This window comes from Chiroxiphia lanceolata, chromosome 2 (assembly GCF_009829145.1).
Source record: "Chiroxiphia lanceolata isolate bChiLan1 chromosome 2, bChiLan1.pri, whole genome shotgun sequence".
NCBI lineage: Eukaryota > Metazoa > Chordata > Aves > Passeriformes > Pipridae > Chiroxiphia > Chiroxiphia lanceolata.
Genome location: NC_045638.1, coordinates 59984332 through 60012123, shown reverse-complemented (window position 1 = coordinate 60012123; position 27792 = coordinate 59984332). Strand labels below are relative to the sequence as shown.

Below are 27792 nucleotides of genomic sequence, written 5' to 3'. Positions count from 1 at the left end.
CACTGCTAACGTCTTTTCTTGCTACCTTGTTGAAGTATGAGAGGCGCATACATAAGGGTTGCACTAGTTGGGGTTGTTTCTGCAAACTGAACTGGCCCAACTATGGTTAGTCCAAAAGTTTCCATCTAGTTTGTTTTTCAGAGGAAAATTGGATTTCATCTAGGAAAAAGATCAATTTTCCCAAGGAAAACCTGTTTTGGAAAGTGTAATCTTAGTTTCAAAAACAGAATAGGGTGTGACATTGTATTATTTCACCACACACACATACACACACACACTGTTTCTCTCAAGAAATGTGTAGGTTTGAGTCAAAAAAGAGACCTAGCTGTTTTAAATTGAAAAAAAAATGCCCAAAGGAATAAAGAAATTCTTACAGGTTTAATTAATTCTGTAGTTGCTAAAAACACCTCCTTCTCCCAAAACTAAGACAGCTATGAACATGTGCAGGAGTACATTCAAATGGTGTGTTAACAACTTAATAAAAATATTTACTTGCATTGACTTTGATTCAATTAGAGATTTATTCTTATTGTCCAACAGAAATTAACTACCTTTCCTTTTTAGACATTAAACAAAATAAATTCAATCATTCATTCAATCGACCTGAACAACTCACAGTGGGAAATTGTGCGAAGAACCCAGTACCCTGTTCTGCCTGGCAAAGGGTGCAGCCTGCTCAGCACCTTGCAGGATGAAGCCTTCCGAGCACTCCTCTCTCTGTGAGTTTGCTCTGCAGCTCCCCAGCCCTTGCAGGGATCACAGAGATGTGAAGGGATAATGAAGTTTCTGTCCATACAATTATAATGGATTGCTAAAAGTATCAGAGTTGCTGTAAATAAATCATTATATCAGGCTCATTTAGCCTGATTCTTACTCTCAGATGGCGTATCATACAGTCCAATCTCTGAAAGTCAGCCATTCCTTTGCAATTAGATTTATCACTAATCAAAAATGGAAGCATTCCTGCCAGCTTTGAATTGCACTTGGAAATACTGTGTTGGGCTCAAGCCTCAAAGCTTAATGTATTCATTTATTCAAATTTAAAAACACCCATCTGCAAATATTTAGATGCCCTAACTATTAATTAAAACTTGCTGTGACCATCTAGTGAGGTGCAGCATCCACATTAACCTAGACACCTAGTAAATCACAGCAGCAGAAGAGCTCCTTTCACCTCCTGTCTCCTGGCAACACACCTTCCACATTACTGAAAAAATCCATCCAGCGAGGTAAGTGGTTTACAGCAATTGCATCCCTGCAAGCTGCAGTTTTGCCTTTTCACAGAGCCTGATGGGATGACTGGTCTTGAAGTGACCATGCAGCCAGACTTGTGCCAACTGTACCTGGGGCAGAGCTCCCCTGTGACAGGAGTTTGCACTCCAGGGCCACAGGGGACTTGCTCCTGGCCCAAGACTGTCTTGAAAGGCATCTCCCTTGTCTACCTTGTGACCTTGTTTGCAGCATCATATGGTTGCATTTGATGCCCGGCTCCCCTCCAAGCGGTGCTTGCCACTGACCTGCTCTGTTTCGTATGTCTTCTGGGTTTCAGGTAACTCTCATGGAGAGAAAAAGGGATTAATTTATGTCCTAGAGGGTCTCATGTCACTTCTAATTCAGGACCAAATGCTTATGCAGAATGCTGCCGAGTACACCCACAAAATCCCAGCTTAGTAAATTCCTCTTCTGCCAATATGTATTGGGCCAGGATACCAAACAACATGCCGTGTGGGTGGATGTAAATAAAATCCCTTTATCATTGCAATCTAGACATCTCTTGGCAGCCATGGCAACTGAATAACAATACTCAGATTCTGTCCTCAGTGATACAGCATGAAAGTTTATATAATATAACCCAGGATATGTTTACACCAAGTTTCACACAAGGAAGACAAAAGGTATTTTGTACAAATATATTTTATTTATGTAGAGCTACAGTAGGAACCAGGTGTGTGGGAGAGGAGATATCTGGATATGACCAGATTATATTTTGTACTTTAATCCCTTTCCTATCCTGTAAATAGATTGAGGTGTCAAAATACTATTTGAAATTGTTCCTCAGTGAAATTCATTTTAATGAGCAGCATTCTGTGACTCACTACACACAGTCTCCAAGATTGCTTTGAAAATACAAAAGTATTTTTTCAGCACCATGCACCCTCATGAAATATTAATAACAGATATACTTCACATGTAATTCTTGGTCCCTCAGGGATGATTACAGAGAGGAAGAAGCATATGCCTAGGGATAGGGAATTTGTGGGAATAAGAAGTATTGTGTGAAGCAGAAGTCCATTCTGTACTAGGCAGCAACCCAACTGCAGTCTCCATCCAAATATCATCAGAGGTCTTGCTCTTTAGGAAAGTACAGTCTTAGCTATTATCTAGAGACTGATAAGAGGATAATATTAAAAAATAACTTTATCTTTTCCCCCTGTTGTTTAAAATACAATGCATTGCACAGAAAAGAATTATTTCAACAAACATTCCTTCTTTCTGACTACAATGGGCATGTATAAAAGTGAATATAAACTAGAAAAATTACTATAATCTCAGGTTGAAATTTTGTCAAGCATATTTTTGCAATTTAATTTTGCTACTTCATTACAACATGTTGTTTGGTAGAGTCCAGGAAGTCATAACTATAACTATTCAGTATATGGGACCAATTAATGTAGTAATTAAGTGGCATCATGCTATAGATTTCAGTGAAGTGTTCACAGTATGCTAATGTTTGTACTTACCTGTGGTAGTGTGGTCCTGGAAAGCTTCTTTCAGTAAAACTGTGTAGGACTTCGTGCTGCAGAGTGGGAACATGCCTCTGTCCCTTCTGATATACCAACCACAAACTAGGAAATGTCTTGCCTCTGATGAGGTTTGATGGTACAGATCTTCCCAACTGAGTAAAAGAGGTGTTGCCAAGGTGCTCAAGAGCATCCGTTTGATTCTTTCCCTATGTCTTCGTCTCTAGTGTAAAGTCTCAGTGTAGCCCCCAAGTCATAAGGATGAAGTGCAAACTGATCACTAGGGAAGATACTGCTACCTGAAGAAACTAAAATATGGCACCCGAGCCAGTGTCCAAGTGTGTGAAAAAAAGCCCTCAGCTCTCCATAGCATGGACAGGACTGCACGAACACCTCACACAAATCCACGATGCTATTTTCCAGAATAATTCAGTGACTAGCTCATGGTTAAAATCTTCTCTAAAAGCTGATGGCAAAGGCAAGTCTATTGGATCCATGAGACCTTACTCCCTACTCTGTCATCATGGTTTACACTTCTCTGACACCACTATTACGACAATAAACTAGATCCATCATATTCATATGAAAACTAATACAGAACAATATGTTTCAACAAAACAACCTGAGAAGGTCAAAGTTTGCATTCTAAAACATTATCTTATGACATAGCTTACAGTATTTTTAACACCTCTATAAATATTGAGAGATCCTCATACAATCAAGATAGTTCCAATAGCACGTCTCTCAAGCATTACAGGAAAACATGACCTTGCCTTCTAGACTTCTTCTACTTTTTGTACTAATAGACCGATACTTTATTCTACCTGGTCCCTTTTATAGGAGGCCATGTTTGCTTTACTGCAAAAGAACTAATGAATGCATTCTTGAAACAAATTCTGAGTTAAAGAGGTGAACCAGATGACTCGGGGGTTTTAGTTCTGCAATTTTGTTATGCTCATCAATGGCAACGTCTGTTCCTTGAGTGAGTGAAGCTGGAAATGTTTTCCTTCCTTTTTTACTTATCCGAGTTATTAAAAGAGGAGGGATAAGGAAAAGAGTTGGCTCTAAGGAACTCCGTGGTGTGGCAGCTAAGATATTACTGGTACTTTGATTACTTCGGCTGAAGCCTGTTCAGGTCTTTGCGCTGGACATCAGTGCAGATAAGCCTTCACCAATCCATTGTGGGTATATCTGTAGGGAAATGTGACAGTTCCACCAACACTTTCCATCTGATGAATCCTCATCCAACATGGAAGTGGTCTGTTTCCTAGCTTTGGAGAAGAGGAAAATTATCCTGTAGTTTTAACTGTGAATTTACACAAAAGTCACATCATTTTCTCAGAACATTTCCACTTCTACCTGCTTTTGAGGAGAGGGTACAAGGCAGTGAGGATGCAGGGGCTGATGCTTTCAGAGTTGAAAGTAGAATTGCACAGGCTCTCCTTTGGAGACAGCCAGGTAGACCTAGTCCCAGTGCTGCCCTGGATCTGCCCAGACAGATCCACCACTCCTCAAGTAAGAGGCAGACACAGAACTTATAACATAATGGAAATGTTGATGCACAAAGTTCCAGTGTGACTACTCAAAGGATAGCTCACCTGTGTGAGAAGGAAAATCCGAATTCAGTTACATACTGAAAACAAACAGGTAAACCGGAGTCCTTCACTAGGAGGTTCTACCCACTCTGCCCATGAGCATTTGGATTCTTCCAGGTCTCCTCATTGTATGGATACATGGATAGATCAAGCACTGTGGAAAAGTCCCTCATTCTGCTCTTGTCCCTTTACACTGACTGCAGGGACCACATTTAAAGAAAGGATCACTAGAAAGTGTGTGAGAGGCAGGAGGGCTTGTCTGGAACAGCTGAGGAAGGAGAGGCATGCATAAATAAATTAAAAAAAAATCATCCACTTTACTAAAATCCAATCACAGAGGATGACAAGGGGGAGAATAGATGAACTGGTATTAGAGGCAAAAGTGTGAGAGGCAGAGCTCTAGCAGATATGTAAAATAATTTTGTGCCTCATTAGGCAGTCCCAGGGTGTCATACATAAAAGGACCAACCCCAAATTGTGTGACACAATTTCTATTCTTTGCCCCTTTGAAATACATCCCGAATCCACATTCTCACCCCAGTGTCATGAGAGTGTCAGAATCTGTTCCAGGTAGGAGATATTAAGAGTAAAGCTGACAGAATGGGCTCTAAACCTTGTTTACCCTTCCCTCACCCATACCAAAGCAGTGCCACACAGTAAGATTAGACACATTTCTCCTGATACTGGCTGTAATGAGAAACAAGAAGTAGTAAGGTGATTTATTATCCCCTGTCTCTCCCAAAGACCTCAACATGCTGGCTCTGTCCTGCACTCCTCGGTGACTGGTTTCAGAAAGACAGAACTCTACTCACTCTTTTGCTGCAGCAAACTATCCTGCCTGTTCCCCAATACAAAGAAATGAGGAGATGAGGCAAGTTGCCAGGTTCTCAGAACTTTCCCTCATAAAAACAATATATGTGCTTATTGTTCTTCTAGATTACAAAATTTGGAAAGGAGAAGAGAAAACGTAAATTGCACAGTTTATTTTATGGAATAGAAAACATAGCACCCCTGCTGCATTGAAGTCCGTTGAGCCCATAAATGTGTCATGGCTTGATGGAGAGCACCATAGTCACTCAAATGAGTCAAGATTCCACAAGAGGACTTTCTACTGAGCTCAGCATGATTTACCAAAATTGAGAGAGAATGAAGAACTATGGAATGGCTTTAGTGGCTGTCTCCCAGCTTCAGACACTCCATCTCTTAACTGCTGTCAATCTTCTGCACTCCCAGGTTTCCCAGGATCTTGGAGTCGGGGTCCTGTTGTGCCAAACGTTGTACTAACAGAAATGAACAAAGAGTAGTTATCCTGGAGATATCATGAGGCTATCTCCAGATTTTTACTTTTTACACTTTAAATAATGTGCCTGAATGGAATCTAAAGGAGGCATGAGATATTTAATGTAGAATTTTGAATTTGTTCCGGATAAATTAGATTCTTGGCCTTTCGTGCCAGTATACTTTCTTTACCCTTGATCCTCTTGATTTCTTTGAGGCTTCTGGTGAAATAAAGGTGTAATGGATCCAAATCATGCTACTGAAAGGCAGGTACCAGTATAGCTACTACTGGTACCACTGAGCATATAAGCAACAGCAGGGGATCCAGTTTCCTCTGCTGGCTGAATAGATAGCTTTCCAAAAGAGTGGTATTGGTACAATGATGGTATACTGCAAAGTTAAATTAATATTTCTTCTGTCTCACACTGTGTGGGACAACAAAAGTAGGGTGAGCAACTCAGGCTGCCCCTACGGCTGCCATAGTCCAGCTTCTTATATCACTGATAGAAAAAAAAAGTCACAATCACTCAGGCCATTCTGTATCATTTGTCAGCCTGGTCCATTGGCTTCTTGAAGTCCCTAAAAATGTCTTCTGTTTTCACTGGGTTGGTCTTTGTAAGCCCTGCTGTGTCTGACAATACTGAAAGTAGTCTGCAGTACCTCACTTAAATGAGGCAGCACCAGTGTCACACCAGATTATAATTACAAACTGTACTGACAGGCCCAGTGGCCTTCTTCATTAGAAATATAAGTTCCATAATGTAAATCTGGGAATCTAAACAGTTTTTTATGTATTGATTATGTTACAATGACAAGAAACAGAGCCAACAACTTAGCAGAAAAAAAGAAAAACCACAATGGTCCTTCTCTTAATATAGAGGATTATTCTGGAAGACAAAAACCTTAAAAATGAAGCTGGCATTCTGTTTGCAGAACCTACAGTGTTTATCTCATTGCTTTTGCAATACAAAAGAGCAGTATTTAAGTAAAAACTATCTTCGGATATTTCTGTTAATACTGCAAGCAATTCTTTTGTATTCTCTTAGGGCCTTGTTCTTTCCTCTGAAACTCTCTCAGGCTCAGGTTGGATGAGGGTCTGAGCAACCTAGTCTAGTTGAGGACGTCCCTGCTCATTGCAGAAGGGTGGACTAGATTACCTTCGAAAGTCCCTTCCAACCCACACCATTCTGTGGCTCTAAGACTGTATGTGGCCAACAGGCTTAATTTGACATCTAATGTTTCTTGCTCTGCAGCAAGGATATAAAGGGGAAACCACATACCCCCTGGTTATTGCTTCCAGAACCTTACCACACAGTTCGTCTGGGTTTGGGGTCTACTTTGACACACCTGAAATGTACCACAAGGGATTGGGAGAGCAATTTGAAGCCATCACCGAGCAGACTTTGGTCTGAGTGTCTAGTCCAGCACGACGTCAGCACATGTCCCGGCTCAGTCCCAGTAGAGCTGTGACTGCATAAGACTGGTGCTGTGCCCAGAGTAATTAGATCTGCCTCTGAAGAAGAATAAGGAGCTTGGGCAGAATGACAGGGCAATGTAATTATACTTCTTCTGGAGCTAATTCAGGGACCACAGGATTAGGCTGAATTGCATAGCCTAGATATTTCAGAATTTATTCATTTTGAATTATCTTTTCTAAATACTCAAAAGGGAGAGATTTAGTGTTGCAGTTATAGGTACCATCCATCTTTCCCTCCTCCTTGTATTAGCAGTGTCTCCCATGGTGTTTTCTGTTTCAGTCTCAAAACCCATAGTGCAGCCATATGAGCCTTAGAACCCCTCCATGCTCCAGCCTCCATGAGGAGGCATGACTTGTCAGAGGACATCTGACACAGCTTCCCATTCAACCTTGGAAAAGAACTTCTGCCATTTTCAGGATTGCAGAATGGAGAAGCACAACATTAAAGGAATGAAAACTAATGGTGTCAAGCACAAAGGAATCATCCTAGGTTAATAATATTGGAAGGTCATTATTTTTGCTGGTTTTTCAGAGGGATTTTTTTCAAAGCAGCTCAGATATTTTACTATGATAAGCACAGCATAAATGCTCAGCCAGACAATCAGACAGTGCACCTTCACCTTATTACGTGTGACTGAAACTGCAAACAGCTCAGATCAATCTCAGAGATATTAAATTAGAGCTGAGTCTCTCACTCTATCTCCCGTACAAAATGAGCTGAGCTAAATCTGAGATAATGCCCATATCAAGAGACATGACGAACTATATTCCACTGGGTGAAGATTTATTTTTAGTTTTTCCATAGAATATTTCTGATTATATGAACAATGGGAAAGAAGAAAAAATCTCAGCATTAGAAATGCATTGAATCTGTACATGCATTATGTAGCAGCTGGGGGTTCTGTCTCTAAGACAGAACCAAATTATGATTCTTGCATAATGTAACAATATGATAACTAAAAAGAAGACCTGGGTTGAAATGGGTAGCAGATAATATTACAGAATTACAATAACAAGGTCATTTGAAAATGAGGGCAAGTAAGAAACTCAAGGAAAGAAAGTAGATATAATGAATAGAAAGGAAGCATTCATTATTGGGTGGGTGTAGAGCAAAGAGTAAGTTAGATTCCTAAACTAAATTGGCACATACAGGCCGTATTTATATCCCTGCAGTTTTGAAAAAAACATCTCCCATTCCTCATGCTGTTATTGCAGCTCTTAGGGGGATAAAAAGATCTTGCATCATAAACACTGAGCTGAGGAGCATTGTCATCATCATCACAGTAAACTGGTTTAGGCCATCTCAAATGGTATAGTAGTTATTTTCTGGCTATACCTATAGTCATAAATAGAACAGAGGCAGGTTATAGGCTAACATGCTGTCCTAAGACCACCTCAACTGATTATTGCTAAAAATTCTCTGACGTATTTTGTCTTTTTGTTCTACTATTTTCCCAGACAGTTTCTGGACACTGATAGGGAATAAACTGGGTGAGGGACAGCTTGAACATCCACACTCCTTTCTGATGAGTGAGGGGAAAGTTTTACCATGTGAAAATGAATTGTGCTGTGCCACTTGGCCTCAGGGGCAGACTGTGTTCCTCGGTCTGTTTTATTTGGTAGTACAAAATGAATCCTTTCAGAATCATAAAGGTCAAATAAGGTACCAGAAGACAGGAAAAAAGACAATCATAGTAATTATTCTTAAATGGGGAAAAGATTAGTCAACATCAATTTCTAGAAAAAAAATCTAGAATAAATAATTGACTACACTATATATAAGTCCCTGAAGGATAGCAAGGAGATAAATAATAGTCCACTGGAATTCATCACAAACATCTTGCATTAAACTAATTTAATTTCTGTCCATAACGAGATTCTACAGCTAGAGCTGAAGCAGTTAATTTCACATATTTTAATCTGAACACTGTCTTATATAACATTCTCATTAAAAGATTTCCACATATATAGCCTTGGTGGATCTTCTGTAGTGTGGGATAAAATTGACCAGATAATTATATGCTAAGAATATTTTCTCTGGTTCACTGTTCCGTTGGAATGATTTACTTTACTGAGTGGCATGCCAGAGGGATATGTCTTGGATCTCACTCTACTTGACATTTTAATTATTCACCTGGATGATGGAAAAGAAAATATCAAATATTAAATTTGCAGATGGCTTGAAGACAAGAAGGACAGCAAATGCATTGGAGGACAGAGCTAGAATTTAAGGAGAGCTTGAGAAATGAAGTGTCAAATAGCATTCAAAGTGCATAAATGCAAGATATTACACTAAGGCAAGAGTAATCAATGATGCATATGGTACAAAAGTAATCAGGGTACACATGTGGTATACAGTATAACAACAGTACAACCAGTAAAGCACTCTTCTTCAAGACAGGTTCTGAAGGTTGTGAGGTACTTATGTACCCTGTGGGGGTACCCCAAGCATGGCTGTGCAATGGTAGCAAGCTTGTAGACTGAAGGAGTCAGGGCTGAGGATCCAGCTCTCGTGGGTTCACTTTTAAAGGGTTTACTTGAGTCTGGCTCTAGTCTGGTCTTGCGTGTCCATCAGCAGAAAATGTTCAATAAGTAGACTCTTGAGGAATATTGTTTGGTTTAGTTTTGTCCCAAAGAAAAGAAGGTCATGCAGCTCAAGACTTCTCTGTAATACAAAATAAACATTTTATATGGGGATGAAGTCAATCACTTCAAAAGTACTCTTGTAACAACTGAAATACTGATATACATGTATATACCATTGGACATCACAAATTGAAACAAATAGTTTCCGTTGGCAAAATGGCAGACATCAGATCACGTTTTACATACAGAGTAACAGCTCGCAAGTCATACTGTTTTGTCCCACGTTTTGCAAGAGTTCAGCTGAAACTCTGTTCAGTTTTGGGTATGAGAAAGACAAGTTGGAGTCAGTCTAGAAGAAAGTGATTTTAAAATCACTTGGGAAAGATTAAAGGACTTGGGATTGTTTAGCTTAAAAACTGATTGGGGACATGACAAAAGATGACAAACACTTTTAGAGAGAAGAGAATAATCAGTTCTTCTTCCCATGATGAATAGCACAAACAAGAATAACAGGAAAAGTCTCCCAAGCCTATGCTTGGGGAAGCACCAGCACAGATTGCCTATGGAGATATGGCAGTCTCTATCAAGGAGGATCAGTAGCAATTAGACAAGCAAGCGGTATAAATGATCCCTCCTTAGGCTAGGTGGATGGACTAGGCAGCTTCTGAAGGTCCCTCCCAATCCAGTTTTTCCATGACTCCTCTTTTTTCCTCCTGACTCAGTGGAACTACATTATTTTTTCCCAGTGGTCCTTGTTTCAAGCAGTGGGGAGCAGAATGGTTTGCGTCAGAGAGAAGCTTAGGATGTTTTCCTAGGATACAGTCTGAAGCTGCTAAGGTGAAACGTCCCTGGGAACCTATCTTGCATACCTGACTCCTGCAGAGATCCCACTCTTGCCACTGAACTATTGGATGGAAGAGGTGTTTTCATTCACTTCAGACCATGATTTTAAGTAAATGTGGTTATGCTTTGCTGGGAGAAATCATGGCAATACAGATCACATGCAGAAATAGAATTTCATGTGACGCGGAAAATGTGTTGCATGTTTATTTGGGCATTTGAAGAAGTGCTGAGAAGATTGCAGTGAAGACTGGAACCTGTGTATGCTGTGCTTGTCTGCTGAACCTGAAGCCTGTATATGCTGTGCTTCTGTCTAGTGACTTCAATAGAAGAACATAAAGACATCAGAGACCAAAAAAAAGTAGAGGCAACTGGAATTACCAGTTGCAGTGGCATATCCATAGGACAACTAAAACAAACACCTGACATTGACTGCAATCCTTATGTAGAAGAGGATACTCTCTGGATTCAGCTAGTACTAAATAGATGCTAATTGCATAATCTGTATGTTTAATAAAATATTTATTTCTTTATTTTAATAAATTAAATAAATAATTAATAATTATATTATATAATAATATAAAATCTATAAACAATAAATATTTAATTCATTAAACATGTTTAATAAACCTAGTGTATATGCAAACTCCAAGGAGGAAATGTGGCTCACTGTTGGTCTGCATGTCCTCTCTGATATGGTACAAATGACACTAAACAGATGCCTTTTCTAAGTCAGCTGCAACAGGGTGAGGTTTGAGCAGATCCGCAGAAGGCCAGATTTCTCACACATCACAGGGTAGTTGCTCTTCAGGAACAATGTGACATTTAGCACTGAGTCGAGAGAAACACAATGGCCTATGCAGTGCTGTATTATTGTGTTGATGACTAGGTGTGCAGTGGCATTTAAAAAATGAGCACTGGCTTTTTAGTGCTCTACAAACTCTGAACCGGGTCCTTTAAAGCCTCCATGCGTGGAATTCACATTGACTTTTGTGTACAGAGGACTAGCCAGGTCAAGCTTGAATATTAAATAATAACTTGTCATTCCTGATGTTGCTGCTTAGAGCTGGCATCATATTGTTTTGTTTAGGCAGAAACTGTTAAAATTTTTTTCATACTCTGGGTTTTACTAACTGAGAAGACTAATATATTTAAAGCAATTATTACAGAAGGGAAACCTACACTCTTTTTCAACCCGCAAAAAAGCCCCCAAATCTGAACAAGTATAACACTGGCAAAATTTATAAACAAAGCAATTGCTGAAACAAATAGTCAATGTTAAAAAGAATATGAGGCCATTCCAGAACAGCCTCTACCTTTTTAGACAGTCTAAACAGACTGGCTACAACAACATGAAGAATTTGGCTTTTCCAAGATACAACATGTTTTTCTTTTTTTAGCAGCCAAAAAGCTCCATAGGCAAGGAGAGTACACAGCCAAGTTTTATATACAGTGAAATAAATTGTAGCGGTGTAGGTGTTAGTGGAGCCTGAATACAATGCACTACTAGAGGTGGGGAAACTGTGTCTCCTGGTCTCCAGGACTCTGCAGTTTATCTCTCTGTGATGCATATGTTGAAGCTGGACTGAAATTAACCTCTGCTGAAGGCAAAATTTGTCCCTAGAGGATGTTAGCTCTAGAAACCGTAGCAATATACACAGTTTATTTGTTCCACAGGGAAAATATATTAAGAACCTGTAGCTGTGGCATGACTCATCTACTCACAATGTACAAGGAGCTGGAAATTCCTCCATTTTACGAAAATAGAGCATGTCCCTTGAGTATCTGGAAAACAGACATAGTGGTTTTATATCAAGCAACATCTTGCTTGTCTAAGCCAGAATGAGTAAAAATGGAAGCGCAAGGATAGAATGACTGCAGCATACTTTTATGTAGTGGTTGATATACCTATTATATTGATTTTTTTTTTTCAACTAGAGCTTAACACATGTAAACAGAGTCCATAGTATTTAGTAAATTGTGCTTAGTTGGAAACTTAATAACTAAAAGACGAATAGTCCATGAGCAGAAACACTACAGGACCAGCCGTTGTTACATGAATGGCAGATGGCATGAGCAGCCTTGCAAACTTTAAGAAACTTGTTTTCCATTTGAATGAGAATAAAAAGAAAATGTAATGAAATGAGGTTGCTCTTTCACCATTCATGGGTTGCATCCAACTCTTCCTGAAGTTGATGATGGTTTTGTTCCAGGTAGAGTGGCCACCTGTTGTAAATGGTTAGCTGAATTCGACTTTTAGGTATATTTTAGGGAAGAATCTGGGAAGATTGTGACTCAAGGCTTGCTTTAGAGCAAGGTATTCAGTCCCATTTCCCAGCCCTACACAAAAGACAGTTAATTCATATTTCTGGGGTTTTATTTCCTTCAGGGTGATAATGTATCTGGTACTACATGCTTGTTCAGCACATTATTGCCCTAGCTTGGCTGGTGTCCCTGGGCAGTGCTCTCTGATACATGACATTAATAATATTAATGATGAGAAAGAAAGATCACCGTTGGCTTTAGTTCCCTGCTCTGTGGAGAGGCTGAAGGTGTGTAAAGGGCTGGAAGGTATTGGTACTGTCTTTCCTCTGCGTCAGGATTAAGGCCACTGATAAGGACAAACCTGCCATACTGCTGTGTGTGGAGCATACAGTCAGAGTTTTTTAGGTCCTGTCCATTACAAGCACCACATTTATTTGTGGTGTAGCAACAATAGCAGTACTAGTTGAAGTAGAAGCAGCAGTAGTTGTAGTAGTAGTTGCAACAAATGTTCAGGCATTAACTGAGTGGCCTTTTTCAAGGGAGTTATCACTGGGGGCTAAATGAAGGAGGTGTGTGGGTAATGTGGGGTCTACTAGCCCCATCACACTAATTCCCTCGATTGCTGCTCTTATTAATCTATTTGGTTATTACGTTAATCTCTTTGACTATTTCATTAGTCTCTTTGGCTACAGCTAGAGTTAATGTTAAGGCAATTTTTCTTTTGTGTGCTTCCCCTGGCTGGGACTCCTCCAATTTCTGGAGCATTGCAATAGCTTTTACAGTAGCTTTTAGAATACCTCCACTGAGATATGCATAATATGTTATTTACTGAGAAATTCCTAAAGAAAAAACCTGGTCTTTAAAATAAACCTTACTAGACCTAGGCAAACAGATTTAGAAACACTAGAGCCAGAGAATTTTCATCTACATGAAAAGATTCTTTTTTTTTACCAACCAACAACTGTGCTTCATGGATAAGCCCCAGCAGAAGAAAATATATCCATAGCTGTTACAGCTGCTTTAAAGGGCTATTGCCAATATCTAGCTTTGCTGCTTTCTTCTCAGTGTTTTGCAACTTCAAAATAAAGTTATTTCTTTTCTAAATATCCTCTGAACTGGAAAATATAACCTTCAGGATTTCTTCCATGATTTTCTGTACACAGGCAAGCTGAACAAACACAGGGCTATTCTGAGACGGAAACTTTTTCTTTTGTATGAATGCAGGTGTGATGATCAATGTAAAGTGTCCTCCTATCCAAAGCACAAAGATTTTGGTGGTTTGAGTTCTTTTGGTAAACACATTTGCTTTTCTGGATGGCAGTATGGAATTTCACATAGGCTCTGCTTAGGAAGGAGACTGATTGCACTGTAGGCACTTAAGTTTTGTGTATACTTTGGAAGATGGTAACTGGTGTATTTAAACATATTAATTGTCACTTCATTCCCAAGATGTCATGTCAGTTCCCAAGAAGGTTCTGATGAGAAGGCCAACAAAGACCAGTCATAGTTTCACTCTCAAGGTTAGCTGAATGTGTTACAAATACTAGCACCACAATTAGCATTGATTACACTGACTGGTAGCACTGGTGTGAGACAAGTACAGACCGCAGCTGAGCAGGGACAAAATTCAGCTTGGGAAAAGCTACTTTAAGTCCTCTTTTGCGGGGCTGTTTGCAGCCTGCCATACTATGCCATGTGAATGATACAGCAAATTGTTCAGTACATCAAGGAAGAGCTTATGTGGTCCATTCACCTTGCTTTCCTCCAGCCTCTGTTGTCTCCCATTCAACCATGCCGCCACTCAGGGTCTGTTTTTGCTCCTCAGAAATTACTTTACCTATCCTGTTTTGTTTTGACATGTACACAGCTTTGATCAAACTTCATCTTGAAAAAAACCTCTGTGCATGTATCTTGAAGCTATCAAAATAACAGACTAGAACCAGGGAATGTCCAAGGGACATGAAAACATAGAAGCTGGTTGCACTTTAGCAACATACTATGCTGCAAACTGTGCTGATTGAACTATCCATGGTAAACCATGCTTATTTGTGGCTGACTGCCTCATCAATTTTCATTTGGGAACTGAAATGGAATTTTGGGGTTGGATATGGATATGGGTTGGAATTTTGGATATGGTATTAATTAGGAAGGAAACTGGCTGCAATATGCTTGGAGATAAAAACCTTTTCTGGTGGGAATCTGGTTTTGTATCATATCCAAATTGTTAAAGAAGCATTTTACTGCAAAAGATATTTTTATGTAATACTGTTACCTCTCACTGGAGGAAAAGAGAATTAAGCATGGAGATGACTGGATTAATGAGAAAAAATCTAGAAAAAAGACTTTCTGGTTACAACAGATTCTTAAGAATTAAGTTTTGATTGGGAATGCCCACTAATTAGTCCATGCATAGCTCCCATATCTGTGTAAGTAGTTTGACAGTTTTCATCATGGCACTTTACATTATTCATTTGGCCACTTTGTCAGGACCATAAGATCATTATAAACATTCACAAAGCCATGCATAGCTGCCACATCTGTCCTATAGCTCATAAGCGCTGCTGAAACACATCTTACACACAAGCATTGTATCATGGTGTGCAGTTTTTAAAAGCTAGGTAAGAGTTTGACAGTGAATTCTGATTAAGGCTCTGTGGCATTGATCAACCTCAGACATCAAAGCAGAGCTTCTTCAAGCTTTTCAGGAATTTGATCTCCTTCCCAATTGCAGAGTACAGCTACCTGCAATTCAGGCCCTGCATGGGCTTTCTTACTCTGCTCAGCCCTAAGCGTACATCAGGGCAACACAACTATAGCAGGAAAGCCAGAAAAGTGAAGAAAAAAATTTGAAGGATGCCCACTAATTACAGTCAGACACAAAGCAATGGAAAACATCACAGTAAAGGAGGCAGGGGCATCAGTGTAGAATGCTTTTTGGGAGAGGAAAAGGCAAGTTAAAGGACATACTAGAAGAATGAAATTCATTAGAGGGCTTGTAAAACACAGAAAAGAATAGATTATAAGCAAGAAAAGCAAAAAGTGACTGAAGGCTGACTGGCAACTGGAGTGAAAAACTCAAGCAATCAACAGAAAAATTGAAAGCTGACAGCAATCCAGGAATTCAGGGAGTGAAAGACTAGAGCCAAGCTGACTGTCAACATGAAAATTGAAGTCTGGTCTCCCAAAGAAGGGAGGACTTGAAATAAAGGGGGGGCGCGGAAATCAGGAAAAAGGAAGTTGAACTCACCAGAAGATAGAAAAGAGACAAGTTAGTTGGATTCCAAAAGACAAGGAAGATGAAAGGGGAATAGATATGGACCTGACAGGAGAAAACAGTAAAAGTGGAAGTCTGGCACCTCTGCAGCAGCTTTGGGAGTCAGACAACAGGTGCCTTAAGCCAGGGCTCATCAAGACCCAGAAACACAAGAAGCAAGCAGGGAAAGAGGGGTCAAAAAAGCCTTTCTGGGAAACCTGACAAAAGTCAGGGAGATGGGTTAGTGGTAGTCCTGCCATCTATGTGGTGCCAGACAACTGTGAGAAAGAGACTGCAGCCCAGCAGAGGAGATGATCTGGGACATGCTGTGATGATTTGAGTCCAATTGCTTTGTGAGGAAAGACAGTTTTGTATTTCTTAGACCAAACTGCATATTCCTAAGACTATCCAGGGCCTGAAAATCTGACTGCGGTTTGTGCCTGCTGGCTTGAGGAGAAATAGGTGTCTTAAGTAAGAGTTTTTACTTTTTATACTAAATATATTTTGTGCATGACAGAAAATTTGGAAGACAGAGAACAAGCAATCAGAAAGGGCAAGAATTTCTCTGTCCTGGTGGCAGACGTTGGGATTTTCTGGAAGCTCAGAATCACAACTCTCCCTAAAGAGCTTCCAAAAGAGGAGCTATCTCTTACCCTGATGTGCTTGGCTGGAGAGCTTGCTTTTAGCCACATATTAAAATTAGATGTCAGAAAACTCAAGGTCAAGCTTTTGTTTTCAGCAAAGCTTTAAATTATTAAAAAATTTAAGGACACACTTTAGAAAGGGTCCATGGTTGGAAAGCTAGTGGAAAATATTTAGCAGATCTGCAAAGCAGTTCTATTTATTTATACGGAAGACCTCTTCTGCACCAGAGCAATTTCAGTCCATGAAATGCTCAAAGATGCAGTGCCACCTTTTGGACAAATGGATGTCATGTTAGGTCAGGCATGAAGTTGAAAGAGGGAGAGAGAAATAACAGATGTCCAGAACTGGCTCTCTGAGAAATGATCAGTAGCAAATGGAGAAGATAATTGGAAGCAGTACTCATAAATGGCTGTCTGCTTTTTCTTTAGCAAATGTGTGGCTTTATTTCCCAATTTACTTGAAAAGCTTTTTAAGGTCAGTGAAGTCCACACCTATTTTAAAAATAAGAAACCAAGTAAAAAATAAAGAAGAGAAAAAAAGTACACTGTGGTTGGTTATACAGAACTGGAGTATGGGTGTTAACTCAGTGCTGGGCCTTGCTGGCTGTAATGTTAGATAAGCAATACTAAATTCTCCAGTGACTACAGTGGAGTAGTGCATGATACTCACCATTTAGGGAAGAACATTCAAACAAATATGTATGCCATCATCTAGATGGAAGGGGACCACCACTGTAGTCTTGGAGATTTAAGGGCTGACAGCAGAGAAATTGTATGTAGTTCTTGTCTAGCAAAGGAATACTTTAAATGATATATCAATCATCTTCAGTGAACTGTAAAGTCTGTGTATTACCTGGACTAGCCAAAACATCAACAAATAAGAAGGAAGTTAACCATAGAGAAAGGTGAACTGATTAGTCTGGAAATAACATATCCTCCCAGTGGTACCCTCCTACTGTGCTGTACATCCTTTCGGTAATCTCTGTGGGTTAACTATTTCCTTGAAAACACTAAAAGGGTACTGTGCAAATAAAGTGCCCAGTACTGTAAGTACAATGAAAAAACACCCAAGACTCTGCATCTTTCTGCAGTGTGAATCCTTTGGATCCTTGTACCAAGGCCAAATCTGAGAATGAAGTCTTAGAAAATTTCCTTAATTTCTTCTTGTCCATAACAGCAGCAGTGGACATTGCAGCCCTTGCTCAGGTAGCCCACCACAAAATGACATAAATCTGTAGAACAGTCATTAGGGTATCCTAGTACTTTCCTGGAAATGCTGCAATAAGGACTTGCAGTCCGAAGGAGGACAATATTCTGGTCCAGGCTTCTGCTACTGCCAGATCTGTAACCCACCGAGTGGATGGCAGGATAAAATTCCAGCAACAAATATAAGATTTTTCAATTTTGTCACTGCTACCACCTTCTTCAGCCTCCACCTTATCTTCTAGGGAGCAGAGATAGATCTCAGGGATCTGGGGACCCTTCTCGTTTTGTGCGAAATTACTGCTAGGTGTCTTGGTGGTCCTGGGACCCATCACATATGTAATCTGTCTCTCTCCTGTGTGCCAGCACAGGGATTGTTATTAGACTCCTCTGTGTGCTTCCTCTTCTTCTCACCAACTTGGCTTATTGCACTCACAGATAGTTTTCTCCAGACGGGTGAAGTACAGAGCATGCATGTATTGCTTTCTAGCAGGGAAGAGGTGCTTTCAAGAGTGACACAATGTTCTTGTTCCCAGTGGCATATTTGTGCTAAGACAGCTCTCTTCTTCCCAGTGTTTCACTTTGTGCTCAAACCATGACACACTTGTCTTTAGCAATAGGTATTATAAAGCATTCTGTCTCTATCTCCCAGGCCATTCCAATAATGCTGTAGACTGAATATGATTTAATCTACAACTGAAACAAAAATAAAATGAAGAAAATGCATTTCAACTGACAGAAATCCTTTTAGTTCCATCCAAATTAGATGTTTTGTTTTATTTTTGTGCGTTTTTCTCATGTTTTAAAAAAACATAACGTAGCTGAAGTTAGTCTTGAAATACCATTAGAAGAATGCTACCTATATTATATATAGCATACTATGCTTCCAAATTTTGAAATATTTCAATTGTTCCTGTATGAAAAAAATAATTTGATGGAATTTTATCCCTTACAAAAAAAATCCATTTGTTTTTATCTGCAAATATTTATGGATTTTGCCAAGAATTAAAATATTGGCTGTCCAAAGCATGTTTCTCCTTAGTAAATAAATTATAAAAATGACTAAATATGTCTCATTCTAATAATATATATTTTTTTGTTATATGCATAATAAAAAAAAATGTGTTTGCTTTCATTTAGCAATGGATCTGAAAACATAAATAAAGGCAGACCTCTCACAGAAAATTATATTAGAAGTTTATACTATACTCAAATTTAGTTCAAATGCTTCTACTTCACCTTTTGTGCAGCAAGTGGCACGTACCAGCAAACGGCAAATCACTGCTTATGTTTTTTATGCTCTGTGCTTGCCTGTTCTTGTGTCTTTACTGTACTGTGCCGTATTGCACTTCTGTTGGTTTTTTGAAAATACACCTTGTATGAAAATATGACAAGACAGCTAAACCAAAAGAAATGTGATAATGTGTAAATCTGTACACACACAGCAGCTGCTGTATCTATGACTCTGCAAGTCAAAAAAAGGTGATGAGGAATGCAAAACCTGACTTGAACTCTTCTCTTATACCAGCTTCATGGAGACACCAAAAAATTCAGATGCAGTAGAATGGAATGTTAAGCCATTGTTTGTCTTGTCATGGGCAACTAAACTTGTTAACGGGAGCAATGCTTCCTTACACTTTCCCCGGATAACAAGTTTGGTGGAATCTAAAATACTTTTAAAGGAGAACATGTACATTAAAAAGGTGGACCAGTAATCTACTGGGCTTAGGAAAAGAATGTCCAAATCTCATTTGTACAACAGTCTCCAATGACTGAGAGGGAGGAAATAAGGTTTTAGTCCTATTAAAAATACAGACTAAAGTAGCTGCCACGCATAAGAGTAAGGTGATGTGTTAAACCTGAAGTCATGCTGCAATTATTTTTCCTGAGGTGCTAAACATCTCCAAATCACCATCCAATATTCATGCTAATACACTGCAATTAGAGAGATGACTAAGTAGCAATACACAGTATTCAAGGAAGGAAACCTGCAGACTGCTACGAAAGCTTCTCTTCACAACTGCAACAAGAAGATCTTCTAGTGAGTGCATCAATTTCAATTAAGACATCGAGTTAAATTTTCAAGTCCACACACAGATTTTGTTTTCCCTTGACAGGACCAATATTGTTAAAGAAAACCAAACCAAACCTTTTCTAGGATGAACACAACTGCAATGAGCAGCTTTTGAGGTAATAGATTGTAACCTGTATTAGAAGGTGAATCAGTATAAATGCTTTTAAACTGTCACTCTGTAGTTACTCTATACAAACATCCTCTGTAGTTACACATGGAACTGTGTTTGGGTCTTTTTCTGACGTTTGAAATACTGTGCTTTTCTATCATTGTTGATGAGCCACAAATCAATCTGTTATGAGCCTGTTATCTCACATGAATGCCATTAGAAACCAAATGATGCGCCCACAGCTGGCATGACATGAAGTGAGAGTGCATGCTAAGTCTGTAGACTGCAGGTGACCCACCTGCACTTCCCATGGAGATTTTCAGTATTTTTCAGTGTGAGTAGCCTTGTAAAAATCGGTTGGTTGTTCTGAGAAGCACTTAATCTTGGTGTAAAAGGGTGAGATTTCATTCACCTTGAGGGATTTGCACCCAATTCCATTATAGCTGAATCAAAGTTATTTTCTTAATTCAAATCTGGTAGGAAATATTTTTTGCTTACTGCTCTGGTTTTGGGGGAGAAAGAGCTTGCAAGACAACAGATTTTACAGATTCTTTCCAATGTGTCCCAGAGATAATAACACTCTGAAATATTATTGGAAGATTGTGGTAAAATTCTTGGGGCCAAACTCCTCAAATCCTCCTGCCTTGTCCATAGTAGTTTATGTTGTTGTCAGGATCTGCCTGGATCACTTGAGCAGAAACCACAGCTCAGTGGACACCAGAAATTGGCTCCTAAGAAAAGAGTGCTCGTACTTTTACTTGTACAGTTTATACATTATTGTTGTGTGTGTGGAAATACTTTGCATGCAGAAGGCTTGAGGCTTATTTACACTTAGAGAGAAGTCCTGATGCAGCAGTCAGCAGAGATCAATTTGTGCAGCTGGGCCAGTTATAGTCCACTCTAGAGCTCACTATGGAGAGAAGCAATAATCATATTCTCTGCTGATGTGGTGCTTAATGCAACCTATGTGTGTCCTTCCCTATTCCTAATTGTCAGCACTGGAGCATCTGTATTAATAATCTGCTGCCAACTGTTCCTAAGAAAAGCCATGGGAGTTGCCTCACATATTCATGCCTGCTCTATGTGTGCAGCTGTGGCACTGAAGTAGCAAAAGAGAATGAATGAAATGTACTTGGGCCTCTGCCCTCATTTCTGGCCCAGTTCTGTAGACCTTATGTGCAGTGGACTGTACAAGTAACCTGTTATGCAAATATACTTTCTAGAAGCACAGAGTAGCTTATATCTTACTCATCAGCAGAAAGTTAAATACTAGGTGGAGGAAGGATCTCCTCATCCAGATTTCCTCTGTCTGATTTTGCAGTCTTTCTATAGATTCTTCAGTGAAAAACACTCAAAAATAAACATTCATGTGGTATCAGGCAGCATTTACAGTGCAGAAGAGAGTGTATTTTGACAATACCAATATTTTCTATAATTGGTAAGACCGCAAAAGTACGTACTTGACTGAATTCTTGAGTGGCAAGTATTTTACTTGCAGTAAACAAGATCATCAGAGAGGCATTCACAGGAGAGAGACCAAATCAGCGAGCGAGCAGCAGATGGGGCTTGAGATTCAAAAACAAAGAGTACAGGCGACTTCATCTCCTAAATCTATTATTGATTAAACCATGAACAGTCAAGACTCTCATTTCACTCATGTTTAGTGCAGCAACTCTTGGCTGCCAAGCTTAGGGTGTGAGCAACCTAGAAGGAATTAAAAAAGATCTGGGTAACAAAGTATATGCAGATAAAGTGCAATCATACCATTATTATTGATATTAACTCATGCACAGCTGAAGCCATTTGCATGGATTAAAATCAGAGATGAAAGAAATCTTTAGCAGTACTGGTGGCAGCACATGTGCACAAGTGTGGGGCTGGCACAAAGTCCTTGTTAGTGACTATCAGATCTCTTGAGTACTGCTATCTGCAACATCTCCTTTTACTCCTTGGGAGACTGTCTCTTTCTCATCCCTGTAGTGGCTGATGCACATCTACAGTGGTACAGGCAGTTCTATCTCATCAGAAAGTGACGCTTTGATCTTCTTTTTCTCCCTTAGCACCTAGTCCAAAGTAACAGATTTTCTTCCCTATCATGTTGACTAATTTTTTTTTTTCCACAGTTGTTTTTTTGGGGGGGGGCTCTAAATTACGTTTTCTTTTCAGTCTTTGTCTTAACCCCAACCTTCTCTTAAATATGATACCCAACCTCTTTTCCTTTTATTATAGGATTCTTTCTTTCTTCAAGCTGCTCTTCTAACAAAATCTGGACACTTTTTTCAGGATCATAACCCAGTGACAGCATAGTGACTGCCTGCTTCTTTAAGGCAAACAGCGCCTATGCTGTTAATGAAGTTATTGCTCAATCCTTCCTACTTTCTATTCTACCTTGTGAACAGGGAAGTTTGACCCAACAAAGCCATTGAATAACCAAAGGCAGTGCATAGGGCTGAATTCTTATTGTTCTGTGTTCCTTCTTCCTGAATATGAATGATATGGTTCCTGCTGAGTTTGAGCGATTTCCCTAAGGGCAGTCAGTAGCACCAGCAGGCTTTTGAATTGCAAAATGCTACATCATGCTCATCCTGAAAATTTGTTGTCCTCTTACTTGCACATTTTGGACTGAATCTGAGCTCTTCAGAGAAAGTGCTCTTGTTCTGCTCCTCCACCTAACAGCATGCATAGAGCAGACCTTACTAAAGGAGCTGCACTGCGACAATCTCTGTCCCATTGCTCAAAAAAAAAGCCTGTATCCATCTTCTTTACTCCCCCCATAAGGCATTTATCCACATGGATAAGATTCTCCTCAGCCTTCTCTTCTCCAGAGGATGAATGGTCCCAGCTCTCTCAGCCTCTCCTTGTCTCAAAATGCTCCAATTTCTTAACCATCTTTGTGGCCCTTCATTGGACTCTCCCCAGCATGTCCATGTCTCTCTTCTACTGAGGAGCCCAGAACCGGACACTACTCCAGGTGTGGCCTCACCAGGGCTGAGTAGCGGGCAGGGGTCACCTCCGTTGACCTGCTGGCAACACTTTTGTTCACACAAGGAGACTGTTGGCCTTCTTAGTTGTGAGGGCAAATTACGGGCTCATAGGCAGCTTACTGTCCACCAAGACCTACAACTACTTCTTTGCAGAGTTTTTTTCCAGTTGGTCACCAGTGTGTACTGATGCCTGGATCGTTCCTCCCTTGGCATTTCCCCTTGAATTCCATGAGGTTCCTATCAGTCTATTTCTCCAGCATTGGATGGAAGCATGAACCTCTGGTGTATCAGCCACTTCTCCCAGTTTTGTATCATCTGTAAAGTTGCTGAGGGTGTGCTCTCTGCTATCACCTTGATCATTAATGAAGCTGTCAAGCAGTACTTGCCCCTGTATACACTACTAGTGACTGCCCTCCAGCAGGGCTTTACGTTACTGGTAACAGCCCTCTGGGCCTGGCCACACCATCCATTTTTCTATATATACTTTGTCAGCTATGTCCATTTTAAGCACAAGTGGTAAAAACTGCAGTTTCCAGATGGAAGACCCATCTTGAGCTGGAGAGCCATAGACTGTGCTTATCACATGGAGGAGTTGTTGCAATCAACCTCTTGAGTGCTTTTGATTCTGTGATAAATTAGACAGTAAAGGCCCTTTTCAGCTTCCAACAGCACTTAATCCAAACAGAGCACGACCTTATCTACCTGCAAAGTGTTATCATCATATTCTGCTCTATTTTGCTTCAAGGGATAGTTACATCTTGCCTCCTGCTAGACACACCTGGCCACATTGATTCTGCTCCATTTCTTAAGAAGTCAGGTCTTTAGGCAAGCAGTAATAATTGCCAGTGGTGTACAGAGATTTATAGGTTTGTTCTACATCCTGTAGGCTTCAATCCTTTGCACTTGTTCAGAAACCTCTGTGATGGCTAGATGAGCTGGTTTGTTTTTTGCACTGGGTTCTTTTTTCTCTCCCATCTAAATTTATTAAGATGATTTTCAATTACTTTTAGAACCCTGATAGTAATTTATTTTTAATTATCTACACTATGTAGCTGTAACTTGCTAAATATTCAGGTCAGTTTAAGGTCTCCCTCTAAAAGTGAGTATTACTATCATGGAAAGGCTCTCAATCTAGTTCTATTATTACTATTAATTCTAATTAAAATAGTTCTTATCTGGCAGTTTTATGTCTGGAGTATTTTGTAAACATTTACCAATTAATTTTCACACAATTATTGTAAGATAGGCAGGAAATAAGAGCGAAAAATCTATAGCATAGAGCAAAAAGAAGAAAATCACTTAACTACAGTAAAAGGATTTCATGAGTTTGTATTGCCCATAGGTTCATTCTCTTGGAATGTTGTGTAGTTCCCTGCACATGCATGTGGACCCACTTTACAGTAGCAGAAGCTGTGCGTCCTTGACAGCATGTGAGCTAATGCACACTCTGTTTTCTCTCAGCAGGGAATAGAGAGTAAAGAAATTCACATCATCAGATTCAGCTTGAAATGAAGAAATTGAACCAACCTAGCATGTGGATTTAAAGAGGCAATAGGTCTCCCCATCTTGATTCAGAGCCATAAAAAGAATTGGATTCCTCAGCATATGGTTAAACACCAAGGGAAAAGGACTAAATAGACAAGATTGGATTGAAAGGAACAGAATAGATCTGAAATTCAAATTAGGAAAGCAATGCTGAGTCCTTGGCCCTGTTACCAGATTTGACACTGACAGAGATTAGTCTTGGCACCATCAGTAATGAGAGAGTTGGGGTGCTTTTTAAGCTAAATTTGCTGCCAATATCTAAAAGATTTGCCATCCATGGATGAGCACATTGTGTCAGAAGGCCAAGAGCTATTAATACAGTCCCTACATAATGAGTGGGGAAGACCAAAGAAGCAGCTTGTGTAAGATCAAAGGCAGTTCCAAGTCAACACCATTTCTGCAGCGTTACACTTCTGTGGATCAGCTACAACGGAAGTCTGGGACTCCAGGGCAGAGCATCAGTGATGCAAAGCCACTGACTGGCACATTTGCCATAAGAAGCCCAGGGGGCACACGCAAATTATTTCCCCAAGAAAAAAAAGAAAAAGAAATTGATGAAATGATGGCTTTGCTCCTTGGGAAAGAATGATGCCAGTATGACAGTTCCAGGCATAAGATGGATGCACGATCTGATCACCAGCCACCAGGAAAGATGATGAAGAAGCTATTGCCAAGTGCTTCTAAGAGGTGTGTCATTAACATGCCATGGGCTGAAGACTCTCCTGGAGTTTTCCCATAAACGGTAAAAAGTATCTCCAAGCCTATGTTGCTTTCAAATGGCTCCAGAGGGCAGAATCCAGGCAGTCAGATGAAGCATGAGGTGGCGTGAAGGTAGAGAAACCATTCTTATTCAGGACTGGTCAGTTTTCAAAGGTGTAATGACAGAAGACATTATTGCCGTGTACAGGATTGGCTGAGTATGTGCAAGAAAAGATGTTTAGTGCATCCTAAACAGTTATTCCTGCTGTCATGAGATAAGACAGTGACTGAAATAAGCTCGAAGTATATGGCATGAATTACTGGTTGTGAGTGTGCAGAAAATAGTGAAAGGGATATACAGAGAACGGAGGGAAATGTCAGAAGCATGCTACAATCTCAGTCTATTGTCTCCACCCACATCCCAAATAAGAAAGCCTTGTTAACTTTTACAGGACACAGCAGAGATCATGGCTGCTTTTAGTTCTTTTGAGCTGTGGAAACTATTGGGACCATACTTCGATAGGACCTATTATTAGAAAGGAAAATTTTCAGTTGGAAAACTTTAAAAACAACCTGATGACTAAAGCTCTGAAGAGCCCAGTTCATTGCCTTCTACTCTGGTGGGCAGTTGTAGGGAGACTCTGGCTTGAACACAATGTAGGTTCCTACCCCCTGTCAACAGAAAACCTCAGAAACATAGAAACCTCAGAAAGTGTCAGCTCAGAACATTTTTTTTACCTTTTCCTTTCTTAGGGAGCTGTGCATAGTTGTGAATGCCCTATCCCAAGCTGTGGATGTCCCAATCCTGGAAGTGTTAAAAAGGCCAAATTGGATGGGGCTTTGAGCAACCTAGTGGTCTAATGGAAGATGTCCCTTCCCATGGTTTTGAACTAGATGATGTTTAAGGTCCCTTCCAACCCTAACCACTCTATGATTCTTTGATACCTGCTTCACCCTGAATGAGTAGTTTAGGAGTCTGGCATTTGCAGGAAAGAAACTCAATTAATTTCCCAAACAGAATTTTATTATGACAGAGGAGCAAAATCATTGGATCCTTTAATAAGAACCTGTGGCAGTCATGGCAAGGGAAACAATGTAGGAGCTTAGCCCACACGAATTTCTGAGTTAGTGCCCACAGAAATAAAAATCTGCTGGAGCACAATGTATACTATTCAAAACTGGGTCGTCTTTCACTCAAGACATCTTCACATGGTGTGCAGCGTGGATGAAAAGGTACTGTCCATCCTGTCCCCAGTGCTCTGCTCTGTCAGATTTCCTTCAGTTTTGTAGTTAAGTCAGGAGCCACACTGGCTTGCAATAGGCCCTGCTAAGGTCTTCTGTCCTAAGTCTTCATGGGCAGTAGCTATGCCATGACACAGGGGAAATGTTTCCTCATTTATTCTACATGGACATAGCCAGCACTCTTCCCACTTCACATGTGTACTGGGCTAGCACTGGTGACACAGACTCCTGCTCTCCTTTCACTTCAGTTTGTTCACTGTCAACGTGGAAAACGAAATTGATTTAGAGTTTACTGCCTACTGAATAATTGAAGATTTAAGGTTAATACTTTGGTCCCATAGGAAAATTTCAGCCATTGCCCCACTTTATGTGTATCACATAAACTAGTCTATGCATAAGTCTCTCCACAGCCAAGTTCCTGTCAAGGTTCCTCAGCCTACATGCAAGGCACATGGACCGGGCTGGAGGGACTGTAGCAATTACTGTCGTTCAGTCTGACTGTACAGGTTAGCTTGTAACATTCAGAAGATGATCGTTAAATATCTGTTTTCAAGGGGTGACCTGTGGAGGTTTTCTGAGTGATACCTTACAGACTGGGACAGGTACTGCAGGCTGTCTTATCAAGAGGACTGTGCTGGAGATGGTCGCAGGCCACTGTGTGCCTGCTGAAATAGCTGCAGTCGGCACTGGGGAACATGAAGGCAGTGATGGAGAAACTATTGCATGACAAATCTCCACCATTATCCAGTCAGTGAAGCACACATTGCCCTTGCTCAGACAAATTTAAGAAACAAACCAGTAGCAGTTAATGGTTGTGGTTAATGGTTGGACTCCATGATCATGGAGGTAATTCTGAGAAAACAGCTGATGCCAAAAAGGCTGGTGACATCCGTGAGGAACTATGGCCATGGGTGATCAATGCTGAGAGAGGGACACCCCTGAGGGACTGCAGTCATGAGCAACCCATGTAGAGACAAGGACATTCAGAGGGACTGTGGCTGTAGGTGATCACATGGTGAGGAAGCAGGGAAATAGAAGTTTCTGCAAGTTTTAAAAAAATCTAATATTTCTCTGCTTTTTATTAATACCCAGATAAGTTGCTGAGTGTTTGTGTTGGCTGTCAAAAAATTAACTAAAGTAAAACTTCCCAACCTAAGACCTTTCTGCCCATGGTAAATGTCTTACTGCATCTCACTCTAGGGTTGTCAGTGATATGACAATAATAAGGATAGTGAGAACAATGAAGCAGATTTTGGA

At 40.1% G+C, this 27792-nt stretch overlaps 1 protein-coding gene across 2 annotated transcripts in view; it reads right to left on the bottom strand.

Moving 5' to 3' along the window:
• Positions 1 to 7882: 7882 nt before the first annotated feature.
• The window catches only part of EPSTI1 (epithelial stromal interaction 1), a 90519-nt gene continuing 70609 nt past the window's right edge, over positions 7883 to 27792 (bottom strand). Inside the window, exons 11-12 of one of the 2 annotated variants that reach the window (XR_004355167.1) lie at positions 12243 to 12302; positions 7883 to 9756 (exon numbers count right to left, since the gene is read on the bottom strand). The gene's annotated coding sequence lies outside the window, so the exon portion shown is untranslated. The remainder of the gene's footprint in view (positions 9757 to 12242; positions 12303 to 27792) is intronic. The other variant, XM_032678546.1, reaches the window with a different exon arrangement.